This window comes from Pollicipes pollicipes, unplaced genomic scaffold (assembly GCF_011947565.3).
Source record: "Pollicipes pollicipes isolate AB1234 unplaced genomic scaffold, Ppol_2.1 Scaffold_7231;HRSCAF=8579_pilon_pilon_pilon, whole genome shotgun sequence".
NCBI classification, from domain to species: Eukaryota; Metazoa; Arthropoda; class Thecostraca; order Pollicipedomorpha; family Pollicipedidae; genus Pollicipes; species Pollicipes pollicipes.
Genome location: NW_023597034.1, coordinates 35,846,517 through 35,863,635, shown reverse-complemented (window position 1 = coordinate 35,863,635; position 17,119 = coordinate 35,846,517). Strand labels below are relative to the sequence as shown.

General features: G+C 54.1%; 1 protein-coding gene across 1 annotated transcript in view; it reads right to left on the bottom strand.

Moving 5' to 3' along the window:
• LOC119110054 (ephrin type-A receptor 4) overlaps positions 1-17,119 on the bottom strand; it is a 57,373-nt gene that overhangs the window by 19,250 nt on the left and 21,004 nt on the right. The window lies entirely within an intron of this gene.

Below are 17,119 nucleotides of genomic sequence, written 5' to 3'. Positions count from 1 at the left end.
GGTCTCGTTTGGCCCTGTCTGACCGGTCGATCATGAGCGATGCCGCAAAATCACCAAAAATTGCCGTACATCACATACAAGTTGTCATGTATCGCAAACGGGTCTGCCGTCATATTTTGTTCTCTTTTAGTCTAGCACGCCGACAGTACCGTTATCGTAACCGTACCTAACCACAACCGTCGTGGTCGGACCGCAACCGTCGACCGCAACCCTCCGCCTGCCCCCCCCCCCCCCCGTGCCCCGGTCCCAAGTCCAGAAACATCGAAATCAGAAACGAAGTTTAGTCTAAAAATACAGATTCAAAAGTCCTCCGTACGGCACAATTTTCATTGCTCCCAAGACGCGATAGCAGTAGGTCCTAAGCTTTCCATTCCCACATCTCCATACCCCCTTCATCTTTTTTGTTCAGACTCCCCCGTTCTGCTTGACACGCATTCCAACAAAATTGTCCTCGAAGGTCACAAGTCGATGGGGAAAGGGTCAGCGCGTCACGAGACCAGACGGCGAGCGCGCACGACACTTCGGGAGGGTGACAATGTAATTGCAGCGCTACCTCCGGAATTCTTTAGTAATCCTCAACGACACCTCGCTTTTTGCCGCATCTACAGAACATTCTTGCACGATAACGGTGTTACACATTCGTCGTCGCATAGAACGGATTATATAATATTTGTTGTTGCATGAAACGAATTAGAGCCTACAAACCTGGTACTCTTCAGATAGCAAGACCAACTTCTGCATTCAGTCCTCGTGTTTTATGGCAATAAACACCTATGCAAGTGTGGCAATCCGTAAGCTGCGTGATGGGCAAGGGGAGAGAAGCACTATCAAGGCGTTACGGACAGTGCGGCACAGCCGAGACTTTCAGAGTCCCGTTCGAAGACGAATTCTTGCCGGATATAACGCATAGCAATCGGGTCCGGGATTGATACTTACCACTAACGAGACAGCTTGTGGCACACCACCACCCGTCCGCGCCCAGTCCCAGGGACGTGTCTGGCAGGCGGCCAAACCGCCACCAGCGCGCACTGACGGGCGTGCATGAAAGCTGCCGACGGGACGAGACGAATTCAAAGGAGAGAGCTGGGCTAGCGCCAGTCATTGACAACATTATCGTCGCCAGATTGCTAGCTTTCCAACGGTTTCACTACGTGCATTCACGGCCGCGCGAGAAGCGGAGCGTCGCGCCGGCGGCATGCTGCCACGCGACGGGCCAATCAATCAGTGCGTCAATAAGGTCAGATTACCACACTCGCACTGCAAAATAGTCATACTGAAGATGACCAGTCGTCGAATGATCTTAGGACGATAACTGACTCAACAGCGTCGGACAGTTCTCTCAACCCGATTCCCCCAGTTCGCTAAAAGCGAGCACGCCAGCGGCCGGTAGCTGTCCTCACGCATCCAGGCGCCAGCGCCGCGTCAGCCGGCCCGCAGCGAACAGCTGAGCCGGGCGGAGCGAACAAAACAAAACAGCGCAGTCGGACGGAATGACGAGGAGAACGAGCTTGAGCGGACTTCGGCGCATCCCGCTAGGAGCTGTACGCCTCTCGATCGCCGGCCGGGACGCGAATGGTCTTAACCACACTCACAGCTCCGAGCAGTTAGCGCAGTTCCGGAGTGAGCAGGGCCTGAGTAAGCAGGACGCGGACACTTTCAGGCCGGCGCCAGCGGCTCGCGCGCGGTCATCTACGGACCGACCCAGCGCATGTACAGTTTCAGCCGCCTGAGCGTCCCCGGGACGAGTGCACACACAGACCGTCCATACGGCACCCGCTGCACGCGTGGCCGGAACGGCACCTGCAGGTGCACGAGCGAACGAACGAAAGGTATGGCCGCTCACACATCATACATGCCTACGTGGAAGCTTGCCTGCGACACGACACCACAGCCAAACCTGATAGCATGTGGGCTGACACGAGGGTGCACGTCCGTGTCCCCCGCCGTCCCGGAGATACACATTTCCTGCGCGAGCTGCGAGACAGACATGGGGTCGATAACACGATCATGCACCGCAGCCGACAGGCGGATACTCGGGCGCCCGCGTCACTATCGTGCATGATTTACGTCAACGCGGGTGCCATCAATATTTCTCTTCATTGCAACGCCTCGACCATCACGCGCAGTACGTCTTCCCCATACGTAGACAAATTATGCTGCATAACAGAGCAGGATGAAGTGAAAGCAAGCCACCCATAAAGCCATAAAACCAGGAACCAAAGGCAGCCAAGAATGACCCGCTCACCACACGCAAGGCATTATCCCAAGCCGCTGCACGACAGTATCAACTCTTCATTCGTGGCAGACGGGTCGTAACTCCGTGACGTTTCCTACTGGTTACGATGCGCGTACCGTAATTGTTAAGCCGGCCTCGCCCCTGGGACGAGGAATCGCGGACGCACTCGACACAGCGACGCACAGAGGCCAGTCGACGACCGAGACAAGGCGCGAGGCGGCCGCCGTCACATCGGCGGGGAGCACGTGTCCACACTCCGATCCTGTCTGAGGGGTGCCGGGACGGGATCGCCCACAGCCGCAGACCGGCACCGTTACCGAGACAGGCGAACAGCAGCGGCGACATCAGTAGACCCCGGACGATGTGGGTGTGCAGGTGAGCGGGAGCGATGACATCAGTAGAACCCGCACGATGTGGGTGTGCAGGTGAGCGGGAGCGGTAACATCAGAAGACCCCGGACGATGTGGGTGTGCAGGTGAGCGGGAGCGGTGACATCAGAAGACCCCGGACGACGTGGGTGTGCAGGTGAGCAGGAGCGGTGACATCAGAAGACCCCGGACGACGTGGGTGTGCAGGTGAGCAGGAGCGGTGACATCAGAAGACCCCGGACGACGTGGGTGAGCAGGTGAGCGGGAGCTTCGACATCAGTAGGCCTTGGACGATATGATTCAGTACTCGTGTGACTGCACAGACCGCATCAGAGGCCCCCCGCCCCCGGCCCCGCCGACCAGAACTCATGAATAGTCATCAGGGGAAACATCCGCGCTCAAAGCACCGCGGGCCCGCTCACTCTAGGATTCATGGAACCGCATTTGCCTAAAACCCAGCTTTTTCAAAGACAGATGCGCCGCTGCAATTGCCGGAGCCGAGGAAACATGCATGATGCCGCAGCGCCAATTACACCAAATTAACTGGGCTTCCTTAATGAGGCGAGCCTTGAGACAAGGCAGGGAGCGGCGGCCACAGAGCACCGCGTGCCCTCGGGTGCGGGTAAGCCGGCACCCTGGCCGCCACCGCCACCGCCGCCGCCGCCGCCGGCAGCACGTCCCGCGGCCGGCGCGGGTCTGCGGTGCCGACCCGTGACGGCCGCGGCGGAGCGTGCCGCCGCCGCGGCCACGGCCGCGCACCGGCGCCGCCGCGACCGCCGCCGACGCGCCCGGTCTCACACGGCCGGCCGAGGCGCCGCCGGAGACGGCAGGCCCGCGGCGGCCCCGCGCGGCGGACGCCGCCTCGCTCGGAGCGGCACGGCGAGCCCCACTGGGGGGCGCAACACCCCTGTGTGACGGGTGGTTCACCGAGGGAGACCACTCACGCCAAGCCGGACGGTGCGGTTCATAGGAGCAGACCTCGCGCTCCAAAACCTGTGGTAAAACTCACCGAAGCATAACGCTCACCCAAAACCGACCGGCCGCCAGTCGGTGTCTGAGCGCCTGGTTACCCGCCTACCTCGGTGTCGCAGCGCACTCCATCTTCTCCGCTGCTCAAAGAGTCGGCGTCACGTTTCCTGGACCACAACACACGCCGTGCTTTCTACACCAAGTAAGCCAGTCGCTCTTGCGGGACACGGGGTCGCCCCGCAAGCGAGAGTATTCTCAGAGATGCTTGGCTTGGCTGCACGCGGCACCCGCGCCGCATGGGACGGACACGCAGGCTTGTGACAGCACGTAGCCTGGTGGCACGGAGTTCGCAGGTTCGCCATCGGCCACTCGTCCGATCCATTTGCCCATGGAACATGGGACCTTGCAGGTGGGTCTGGCATCGTCTGCTAGACAGCGTCCATCTCTGCCCGCGATCGATCGCGAGACGGGCCTTCCTCCAAAAGTCGCGTTGCGTGTCACTTTCAATGAAACGCTGCAGAACAGGATCAAGATAAGCTGCCACTTTAATTGTTCTAAGCTCGCAGCGGAGAACGGACGGCATTGCGTGTCAGTTTCACCAGTATCAGTGCTCGGCTATCTCGCGTGCCGCTTTGTCCCCACCTGTTACACTAAATCATTTCGTAAGACTTTGAGTCATGACTTGTTGAATGGCCCCATCCAACTGACATTCACACAAGCCAGCATTTGGTACGAACAAGCTGCGGGCTGAGCGGGTCCTGAGCAGGTGTGACATCGGGATGTGACACATAAAAGACGTGGTTAATAGCGCAGACATAGCATTTCGATAGTCGCCAAAATGCGAACATCGATGCGACAACTCTGGTAAACGGAAGAACAGTGTGGGTTCTTGATTTAGTTTACTTTTCAATGCGCACACATGGGGCTTTGCTCACATGTGCGTATTTACCTCGAGGGACATGACCAGCCCCTGCTGCAGAACTGAAACGTCCTAAAATGAGACGCGCTTCGGCGTTCAGGTTTTATTCTCGTTCCAAAGCCAATTTCAAGTGTAGGGTGAAGTAGTCAGTCCTTAACACATAGCGGTGTGACACTCGCCGTAATAAATCGGCAACCTTTACAACCCGCGGGTCACAACTTGCCTGATCCAGTCGCCGCGCATCTTATAAGTTAAGATCTCCACAACGTGCAAGCGCAGCTGTACCCCATTTTCTGCAACTGTGCGAGACTGATTCCAACACGCGCTCGGGTGGGGGTCAAATTGAACCCCCAAGGGTTTTCCAGAATGGTTTCCGAATGGCGCGGCTGCGCCGCGCCAAATTTCGCATAGATGTAGACAATTGAATAGCGGATTTTTTGACACTAACAATTTATATTTACCTTGTAGGGTCATTGACCTATGGCAGGTTAAAGTGAGGCCATGGTTTCAGCGAAGACAATTTCTAGGAAATTGCTCAATCTGATGCAACAACGGAGTGTTAGACGAAGCCATACATCTCTGAGATGCTCTCTTAGGCAACACAAATATTGGATGATCAAATCACGTTGACCTAAGGTCAGATATAAAGGTCAGACCAAGGTCAAAACCAACCTGCTTCCTTAGGCTACGGCTTTGTGTATGGGATACTTTCTGGTGCTCATTTCGAATTTCTTGACGGCAGGAACCACACTTAACATCTTCCATGGAGTCCTTAGAGGTCAGAGAAGGTATTGACCTGAAGTGACCCAGGTCAACATTTTGATTTTAGGAACATACTGCCTAGCGTAAGCTTTGTAATTTATTCAAATGCAAAACTCAGAACAGCCTTGCATGATTTTGGTCACCATGACCTTCAAAAGGTCAAGCAAGGCCATTGGCCTTAACTGGGCATGTGACCTATTGTTTAGAAAGTTATCTTGGTTCCGGGGCACTTTGGAGACCAACCTGGAATTTGACCTTGTTTGACCTTATCTGACCCAAAGGTAATGACCTAGGAACCCCAAACGTTGACCTAAGTCAGTCCACCTACAGGCCAACACACCCTGTGAATTTGGTGCCTCCAGCTTTCTTAGTTCCTGAGATCTTAGTGGGGTCAAATTGACCCCCGCCCGAGCGAAGGGTATCTAGCTGGCCGCCCGGACGCGTGTTAAAAAAAGCATGCTGCTACCTTCAATTTGGCGGGAACATTTTTCATTTGCATTGAGTTTTCAAGTGTGGTAACAAGAAAGCTACACTATTTTCATATAGCATCATTATATTAATATCACTTTACTCCATACTCAGAACCGAAACCGTAGACTTAAAAATTTTCGGTTTGTGTTTGACTGCAGTTGGCCTACTGAGTTATCCAGCAACAGATGGAGCCAAAAAAAGGAGTCAAATGATCACAAACAACACCAATGGTCAACTACTTGGCCACCAACCACGGCTGCCGGTCTGTAGTTGGATGGATACGAAAATGTGGCAACGGGGGCGAATTATTTCGACGCAAAAGTGCAATGATTGCAACACTTTCCACAGGAAAAACGGCGACACTAGGCATTAGGTAGGCTCGTTATCATTTCGTGCTACCCTGGTATAATTTCAAGGAAAAATTGTAAATGCGTACGAGCTCGGGTGAGGTTAATTAAGATCACTTCAGGTTTCTCCCAGCATAACTTCCGAACAGAGCTGTAGCGACACCAAACTCTGTCCAGTTGTACACGATTAAATACTTTTTTCTGTTTTTCTGGTGCAAAAATATAGATGCGACTATTTCGGTCGCTCATCTGAAGCAGGTCAAGGTCAGGTCACGGTTTTCAGCGAAGGCGATTTTTAGGAAATATTTCCAGACTGATGTGAAACGTAGTGTCAGACGAATCCATGTAACAATGAATTGGTTTCACAGCCGGTAAGGCAGTTGCAATTAGGGTTTGCAACTAATTGAATTGACCTTGGGCTAAAGGCGTGTCAGTCAAATCAAGGTCAAAACTAAACTGCTAGTTAAATTGGAAACTTGCATGCAGGGGTAGCTTTGACAACCACTTTGATCCACAGATTTCAATAAATTTATCATGTTATCTTCATGAAGGTCATGAGAGGCCACCGAACTCAAGTGACTTTGATGAAATGTTTGCTTGAGGTAATTGCTGGCTAGGCTAGTTCTCAACGCCGACTTTAAAATCAAACAGCAAAATAATGACCATTGGCACGGCGGGGGAGGGGGCGAGGGCGAATTACCGAGAAGCGCATTGATTGAAGTTTGAAGTAATACTTGACTTTAGACCAAATATGCATAATATTACACATATCTCATATATATATATATATATATATATATATATATATATATATAATATAGACTCTGTTTCCCAAAGCCAAAGTGAGCTTCAAAAAGAGCCACTGTGCTCAACGCCACAGGGAAGAAATCATAGCCACAGTACAACGTTGTGTTGAACGCACGGGATACGAGCCCATGCTTGCAGTTTTTTCTCCAAAAAGAATGTCTTCTGCTTTCGCAACAACTTTTAGACAAGCATGTTAACAAATAAGTGTGCTGCAAGTTTAACAGGACACGCACGTTGGAAAAAGCGAGGGAAATTAAAAGGATTACTTTTATAGTGGTGAGCAGGGGGTCCAATGAGGTTTTTCTCGCAGAATCGCCTGGTTCAAGTAGAAATTCTTAGCTATTCAGACAAATTTCGAGAAAACTGGTAGTGCCGATCAAATCTGACGCGTCTAATCCAACAACATGTGAAACGTAAAAGGGGGATGCTCCCTTTAATGCTAATTAGGTGAGGGAGTCTGAGAGCACAGTTTGAGCACTGATCTCGAGTTTAACACTGACGTAGTTTGCCTTGAAGGTCACAACCCAGAGATCTAAAAAAATATGCGAAGAAATTCGCATATGGTCCCATCTACCCAGTGAAGTTGGTATTTCCAGCTTTATTACAATGTAATGCCTCAGGGGGTCAAACTGACTTCCCACCCGATCGCCTAATATTCGACCGATCACGCGGGCGCATGTCAATTACAGCACTGGTTTGCAAGCCCTTTGATCACAAGCGATTTTCCTGCAACATTGCAAAACAAGCAAGATGGCCTTCCATTCTCGACTGACATAAATTTCCGACGTGTGAAAAATTATGCAAGACAAAATATGGCTCGAAACCGGACCCGTTCACCGACGAGACCAGGACCGTTGGACGCAGGACGTATGGACGTGAGCGCGTGGACGTATTCAACCGGCTAGGCGCGTTAAAAACTTGGATCTGGTAGTTTTGACAGACTGATATAGAATCTCGGCGGATAGAGCAGGTGACATTGTAAGACCAACTGCACCGTGCAGGACATTGCGCGATTCACAAATCATCAGGCGACCTCATCAAGGTGGGTCCACAGGTGCACCATCAATAGAACAGATATCGATCAATTTCGACTTTTTCGAACCGGTCTTAAACGCAACAGTGAGCGCCTGAATCGAGGTAAACCCGGCAGTCAAAGCTGCACAGGCTCACAGCACTTCCACAGCAACCAGTGTCAAAAAATGCCATTTTTTAAATACTTTGGTCAGAGCTGCGGAAAACGTAAACAATTACCAAGTGATCGATTCCACCGATTGAAACAGCATTCCCAGCCGTACCTTGGTGTACGGCTGGGTGGTGGTTCACAAATGGTGAACCAATTGTCAGCCAGCCTGACTCGTGAGCTGGGGCGCCGATACCACATCCGAAAGCCGCTTGGCTCTCAAACCCTATGAGAGAGCAGGTTTCCAATGCACTGATACCCACTAGTATGGTTTGTTTGTCATATGGTTCCCAAAGAAAGATGTCTCTTTGCACTAACGTCTGTATGATTGACACAACGCCGTCCACGCCTTTGGTCGCGACGCTCGTTCCCGCAACGCGTCCTGCTGCTTAACGATCCGAATAGTCAATGAACAAGTGTGATGCGCGCATATGGAATGATGTATGTGACAGACCGGCGTGATTGAAAGGCACGGCCTCTTCTTAATGTCTAGGACGACTAATTCCGAAAAAGGCAATTCCAAAACAAAAAACTGAACCAGGAATCATCACACTATTAAGATAAATGGGGAACCACCCAATTCACAAAACCAGCTGAGCACAAGCTACATGCACGACGAACGTGAGACGTGCCGCATATAACCACCAGTGTCAAATATCGCCTCCGTCTGACAGCAGGAGAGTCAGCATGAGTAGCACGGCCCGCGCGCCCCACGGCTCTCCCATCCGCTGGCAGCAACCGCGCAGCCTACAGAGGAGGGGCGGGCCGGGGGCGGGCCCGCCGTCCCGCGCCGCCGCCGCGGGGGCGGGCCCGCTGTCCCGCCCTGCCGTGGCGCAGGCAGGCGTCAGCAGCGGGATGGTATCACGAAATAGATCTGATCGCGGACTGCGAGATGCGTCCAGAGCATTTTGCGATTGTGGATTTGAGAGGAATTAAAATCTGACTGCACCCTTTCACAGGGCATTACGAAATTTGTATCACACTCTTGACCCGCTACAATGCTCAAGAGATGCTCCTGTGCACATTCCGCCGGGCGACACAGCCTGGCCGTCAGGCGCCGGGGCCGTGAGACTGATGTCAACACATCCCTCATGGCCTGATACTGTGCACATCCCTCCGGGCGACACAGCCTGGCCGTCAGGCGCTGGGGCCGTGAGACTGATGTTGTCAACACATCCCTCATGGCCTGATACTGTGCACATCCCGCCGGGCGACACAGCCTGGCCGTCAGGCGCTGGGGCCGTGAGGCTGATGTTGTCAACACATCCCTCATGGCCTGATACCGTGCACGTTCCGCCGGGTGACACAGCCTGGCCGTCAGGCGCTGGGGCCGTGAGACTGATGTTGTCAACACATCTTTCATGGCCTGATACTGTGCACATCCCTCCGGGCAACACAGCCTGGCCGTCAGGCGCTGGGGCCGTGAGACTGATGTTGTCAACACATCTTTCATGGCCTGATACTGTGCACATCCCTCCGGGCAACACAGCCTGGCCGTCAGGCGCTGGGGCCGTGAGAGTGACGTGGTCAACACATCCCTCATGGCCTGATACTGTGCACATCCCTCCGGACGACAGCCTGGCCGTCAGGCGCTGGGGCCGTGAGGCCGATGTCAGCACATTCCTCACGGCCTAGTGCTGTGCACATCGCACACGTGACTGCGTGGCATGATGCGCCGGCCGCGAGCTGGCACCATCGCATACTGCATGTGTTGATATGCGTGACAGCCCTCCCATCGACCTCATGGCAATGCCGCACATAGACTAGTGGGTCGTAAGAGAATAAGCCAGGGGAACTACCATTAGGCACAATTTTTTTAGCACGCAACACGGGCCCTTTGAGGTGCACAGAGCTCATTAATATTCGCTTGTGCGTCTCAGAGCAATCAACACTGTAAGGATCAGTTCTTTCAGTGAGCACATATGCTACTTCGTGATTGCCGAGCAAAGCATCGTAAAATAGATTGAATGAAACTCAGGCAGTCACTGCAACAGGCTAAGAAGGCGAGAACGGTGCGGTACACAAAAGAAGAACTCGCCACGGTTCAAACAGACACACTGAAACAAAGAAATCGCAGACAAGTTCGGAGTAATAGTGCCCGTTTTAAGGCATAACATTTCGTGCTGGATGTTCATAGAAACCATAAACAGATGATAGCTGGAATTATGCCCCTCAGAGCAATAAATAGTGTACGTTATTATGAATGCATACATGAGCAGTAATACGCTCGTTAAACAAATTTTAACCATGAACCAGTTCCCTTGTGGTTCCGCGGAGCTCCGGCCGGTGTGAGAACGCTCCGCGCTCTGGCATACGGCTACTGCGCCAGACATCGGGCGCATACGGCGCAACAGTCCACTGTGCCCCACACATAACGTACTCTGCACTGTACGCGAAACTTTTCACATTACTGTCCGGATCATCCTGAACATGGGCATCTCGTGCCATCGGCCGCCGCCACCACCACGGTGTCGTAAGTGAGCAGCAGTCAAGGTGGTGGGCCACCGTGCCATGCGGAGCGGTCCGACCCAACCGGTCAACATTCCCAGCGGCGACATTCGGCGCTGCCGAAACCAAGACACAGCTCCCACGCCTCTTCCCTATCGCCACCGGGCAGCAGCCACGTGCGCGAGTCCGGCTGCGTCCGGGCGCCGGTGGTGCGCGGGGCCCGCTGCAGCTGGCGGCGCCGGACCGGCCGCCCGCCGCCCGCCGCCCGCCGCCGCTGCACGGGGCCAGTGCCCGGCCGCCGCCGGCGGGTCCGCTCTCACGGGAAGCTCTCGGCCGCGCTCGCGACCCAGCCGGCCGTCAGCCTGGCGGCACGGCCGACGTTCCGAGTGGCCCCCGCTCGCCCCACCGCTCGTGACCGAATCGTGACAGGCTCGTGACCAGCTCGTGGAGGGCTCGTGGCCGACTCGTGCCTCACCATGTGACGGCGGTCTCATGACGCGCTAACGACACGCCCGTGACCGCCTCGTGACCGCCCCGTGACCACCTCGCGGCCGTCTCGTGACCCGCGCCCGGCCGAGTCCGTGACGCGGACGTCGCGGCTGAAAGGTGCCGCGGCTGTCGTGAGGCGAGCGGTCGTGACGCCGAGTCACCCCACCGTGACGGGCGCGTCTCGTGACGTCGAGCGGGGTCCGGCCCGCTGGCGGTGGCGGCCGTCCTTCCGGTGGAGCGACCGTACGTCGGGAGCGCCGCGCCGCGGACGGCGCGGCGCCGCCACCTGTGAAGGTCGCCCTCCCCCGCCAGCGCGCGCCACGAAGGTGTTAGTGCCGGCTTGTAATTCTCTCATTAACTTCTCGCGGCATAATGAGCCTTATTCCACTAATTCGTGCAGGCGCCCGGCCGGTGTTGTCACTAATTAGTGCAAACGGCGCCGGCCGGCGAAACGACCCACGGAAATCAGGCGGCGCGCACGGCTCACGTGTGCGCGCGCCGCCGGCCGGCCGGCCGTGCACGCCGCCCGGGCACGGTGCACACCGTGCACACGGTGCACAGGCGGCGGCGCGCTGACGCGGCCGGGGGCGGCCGGCGTGAAGCAGAACACATCGGCCATTACGCCGGTGCCGGCGGCCCATTTCCATCCACTTGGGGGGCTGGCCGGCCGGCGCGGCCGCCGAACAAAGGCGGCGTCGGCGGCCGGCGAGCGGGCAGGCCCGGGAGCGGAGCGCCTCGGCACGCCCGGCCACATCTGAGCGCCCCACGACGCCCCGAGAGCGCGACCACCGCTGCCGGTGCGCGGGCCCTCTGCTCTCTCGGATCTCCCGGCTGCTCCGGCATCCAGACTCGTGCAGAGCCCTGCACGCCCGCCATCCGCCCGCTCACCACGCCGGTCTTTCTCGACCGTCCATTGCAGACTGTCATGAGAGCGCCCGTGCTTATTCGCGGGCCTCCGCCTGTGCCAGCGAGGATCCGTGGCCGGTCAGTCGCAGCCTTAAACACACAGGCAAGCGAATGCTAAATATTTGCCCATCGCAGACGCCCACTGAGGAAGTCTGTGATGGATTGCGACTTAAATCTGACGGTCATGCATTGCTTTGGGTGATAACTCGATTGCTGCAATTTAGTTCATGACTTCTTGCGTTTTTCATTGGCAGAGGACGCTCATCTCCCGGAGGCATCTGGAGCTGCTTCAGCACATGTTAATGAAAAGTGTCGTTCTACATAACGGCACAGTTTCACGGAATGCTTCGAAAGATAATTGTTAGAATATTGTCCTCGTATTAACCATCAGATTAACACCTGAGACCACTGCCAAGTGACTGATCGCAACGTAGTGTAAATAATAACGCTATTAACGGGGACAATAGTTTAGGTGTGAGTGTCATCTATAGCAAATCAAAATGTTGCAAAGGTGTGTTTACCATTATTGTATTCTCGGAACATCAGTTACACTTCTGACGTAAACATGTGGAAGACATCACTCCACTGACACTGCTCTACTACTACGTCCAAACCGCATCGCATTATCAGATATTTAAAAAGTGTTCAGCTTATTTCGCTCCGAGTGAATTAACGCATGTGTCTTGGAGAATCAACGCCGCGATTCTGGTCCCCAGCGAATGGCCTTATCCCGGGTTAGAAATGACGGTTTTCGACCAAGCGCTGCCTAAGGCAATGTCAATGAAACAATGACGAAGGGGGCATATGATAGGCAAAACGTGCCGGACACAGAGAGTAAAAAAGGCAGTGCAGTAGGATTGCAGCAAAAAAAAAAAACGCTAAACCCGGAAACCAGGGCGGCCAAAAAACTTCCAGAAACATGGCTAGCAGATACCTGCTCTGGCGACGTTAAGAACATTTTTGACAGCTAGAAACTCAATTCTAGGGGATTTCTGTCGGCCCTCTCGAGGAAGATGGAAAGCCATTAATGGAGGACAGGGATATTGTAGAAGCTCTTAGTAGACAGGCTTTTCGTCACTTTTTACCAAAGAGACTATGTATGATCTCCCTGGAAATATGCAAAATCTGAACTAAAGCCAGGCAAAATCTGACAGAAGGAAGGCAAAATCCGACTGAAGGCCGTCTTATAGATTTGGTGGTGACCGAGAGTTGGCATGGTAAGGGATAGCATGGAGGAAATCACGGTTAGTTAGACGCCCGGACCTGACCACATATATGGTAGAGTGCTAAATGAATGCGCTGGTACTTGAGTGTATCATGTCATGCTAATATTTAATAGATCATTGAGGTTCTCAGAAGTGCCCGAGGACTGGCATAATGCCAATGTATTACCGATTTTTAAGGAAGGGCGCCAAGCAAAGCGTCAGCAACTACAGGTTTTCCAATCTAACCTCACTTATATGTAAGATCAAAAATAAATGAATTCAGGCTAGCTCATTCAATATTCAGTCACACTTAAGTAGGCATTAATTGGCAACTAGAAGTCAGCATAGTTTTCGTTATGGTAGGTCCTGTGTGACAAATCTTCTACAGCTCATGGAGCATGTTACTATTGGGGTAGATAAAGGCAATAGTTGAGATGTTGTCTGTGTAGATTTTAGTAAGACTTCTTGTAAAATGTCATGCCAACGTCTGCTTTATCAGTTAAAATTGCATGGCATTGAGGGAAAAATCACTGGCTGGATTAGAGCTTGGCCGCCAGACAGGAAACATCAAAGAGTGTTGCTCAGTGGTACAATATTTAATTGGGAGTTAGCAGAGAGTGGAGATTCACAGGGGTTGGTGTTGGGTCCTTTGCTGTTTATCATTTTTGTGAATATTGGATTAGGGATTAAGGTGCTAAAATTTGCTGACGGTATTAGGTTGATGGGGGTGTCTAAAAAACCGATCAGGTGAACCAACTGTAGCCCGACTTAAAGAAACTGGTGAACTGGGCTTCTCTGTGGCAGATGTTTAGTCATGATAAGTGTAAAGTGGTGCATTTGGGTAGCACTGGCAGCAAGGGAATTAGCTTTAAAATGGGAGGCCGGTAGTTAAACAAGATCGGGGAAGAAAGGGACTTAAGGGCTATAATTTCTAGGGTTTTAAATTGTGAAAAATAATGTGGGGCTGCTAAGAGCAATGCGCCTCGGAAGCTGGGACTTCTTAACAGGAATATCCATTACAAGAGTAGGAATGTCGTGAAAAAGTTGTACTTAGCTTCTGCCAGACCACACCAAGAGTACTGTGTACAGGTTTGGTTCCCATGCTTCCAAAAATATATAGATAGGCTGGAAAGAGCAGCGCGGAAAGCAACTGGATAAAAAGTGGGATTAGCGACTTAGAATATCAGGTTAGGCTCGGCGTCTTGGATTTGTATTCGCTGAAATATCGTAGAATTGGAGGTGATCTGATAAAGGTACTCAATACTACGAAAGGATAGACAAGGTAGATTTACCTGGAGTACCGCAAATTATGTCCAGACATAGAGGAAGCCAGTCTCATTTAGCAAAAGGAGGAATAGAACTATAAAGAGGCAGACGTCATTTAGTAAAAGAGAAGTGAACCATTGGAATTGGCTGTCATATGCAGTTATAGAAAGTCCCCTCTAGCAACATTTAACAACCGTTTGGACGGGTTCTATCTGTCTAAAGATCTCATTTATCAATGAACCCACGCGGTTCAAGTCGTAAGATTAGTCTCGACGACGTGGGCCCTTGCGGCTCTTTGTCGGCCAGCCATCTTTAAGTCTTAAATGTCGACTGCCACTCTGACCTCACGAGCACCACACGGACACCTTCGGTATCGGGGTGGAATTATAGACACCGTGCGGCCGCATGCTCTGATATTCCGCGACGCCCAATGACGGCAATCAACGTACTGATGTCTTGCGGATAGTTCGCTTCTTTGAACGCTAGACCAGCACAACTCTGTATACCTTCGAAACACATCTAGATCAATCGATTGTATTCCTCTGTCCTTGGAGCCGTACCGGTAACAAAAATCAGAAATCCAGACTGCTGAGGTAGGCATGGCGTTACTGGCTTCTGCGAACTTTTGACGCTTCATCGCCTTGGCAATTGTGTTCAGGCTATCGCCACGCAAGTTTGAATACCCATTTTGATGCGGCGAGTACATATCTTATCACCCCGCAGATTGATAATGGGCTTCTCAGATTGGTTTTCGTCTGCATTCTTCCTGACACTCGTGGCTGTCAATGTGGATCATCATTAGTTAAAACGCCATGGAGAGCCCTCATGATTTCTCTTTGCTCCACAAAGTGTCTACTCGCCCATTCGGCCTACGGTGTCACTTAACCCCATGCAACGAGCCAGCATCAGGCAAGCATCACGCCAGCAAACTAATAGTCCACCTGTGCCGTCCGTGAGCTTCCATAACCACCGCTCCTCCGACCGCAGGTCCCTCGAGCGCCACACCCCGCCGCCCGAGTTCAGGGGCGGCCGATCTGAGCCGCGCCTATTACGCCCCTGCCGGCCGAGCCCCGCTGCAATCCCCGCCGGGGCTGCTCTGTGGTTCATTTTTCCGTCGCGAAGGCTGGTTTGCGCGGCCGACGGGCCGGAGTCAGCGGCGCTGCGGCGCGGTGCTGCGGCGGCGCGGCGGCGCCGGCGGCCCGCCCGGTATGATTTAATAAAGTGTTTCGGCTACCCGCCGGCCGGCGCGGCTCCGGCAGCCGCCTGATGCAGCGGTGCCGCCGCCGGGCCGACTCGGCAGATCCGGGAGCGGCGAGTCGGCCCCGCGCCGGCGCCGGCACCAGCACCGGTGCGGCACGGCGTCGGCGCCGCGCGGCCACGCCTCGCCGCCGCCAGCAACGGCCGGGCACGGCAGGGTCGGCAGCGGCCGAGCGCGTCAGGACCGGCCTGGCCGCTGACCTCTCCGCGCGGCACCTCGGCCTGCGTGTCCTCTAGCCCGATGATGATGATGAGATCTCATGATGTCACGAGATCACCGCAGAATTGCACGTTCCCCTGCCCGCGGCCCGCGGCGGCTGGGACGGCCTGACTTCGTCCTTGCCTCCGCCGCCAATCCCGGCGACGCGTACGGCAGGTGATCTGTGTACGTTGGTACAGTTCGTCGACACGAGGGCCTCGGGATCTCCCCCAGAGTCCTCGGCTGTAGGCACACCCGACCGGGTCGGCCGCCGCACCGCCTGAGGCAGACCGAGGCGACCGGCGGCGCTCAGGCGCGCCGCGGCGCACGCTCAGCCCAGGGCGACGGCAGCACCGTCGCCGCGAGCGGCCCCAGCCGTGCCTCCGTGCATCGGGAGAGCGTCGCGCACTCAACACCGCATGCGATTCATTCAAATGGACTGGCACGGCTGGTCAAAGGCATGGTTCTCATCACTGGTGCCATCGCGACGAAAGTCACTATGACGCTGGCTTGACATTGCTGGAAGCATGCGCATGTTGTGTAAGTATTAATTGGGGAGGGGGGGGGGGGGGGGTAGCGGCTGCAGTTTCAGGGTAGTACTTAAATGGACCCACGGTCGCGTGATCACCTTTGCTAGCAGCGGGCCTTCCAACAGACATGCGCTATTATTCGGGGCACACATGTTTTACATTCGCAGCCCCTCCTAAGAGAAACTCGCAGACACTCCAAATCATCGCTACATGATGGGTTAAGCCTGTCTAAAATATCCTGTAACGTGAATGTGCCTCCTTGTCTGCAAGAGGGTGCAGATTGCTCGGTGCACATCCGGCAAAAGCGTGCGCTGGTCAGAGACATGACCGTGAAGAAGACATCACCGTCAGGGACGTCGGGACCGGGGCATCAGGGCGGTGGACATGCACAGAATAACTCGGGCTGAAAACGCTCTCTCGGACCGCCAATGACCCATGTGCGACACCAATGTGGTACAGCTGCTAGAAAGAGGTGTGATTATCCAGGAGAGTTATCTTTGGGAACCGTTATAATCCAATTAGGAAAGTTGGTCATGATGCTAGAGAGATCCGCACTTTGCGGTGTTGTTTAGGGCCCATGACCCAGTAATAAAATGGGCGGTCCGGTTCACTACACATAATGGCACCCGGAACTCGGCAGCACTGCCAGGAGAGAGAAAAATGCGAGGCAGAGCGTTGCTAAAGGAAGCGAAAGGGAGATGGAAACAGAGGTGGAAGGCGAGGAAAAACGTTAAAGTACGAAGGAGCGGGTGAGAGAACG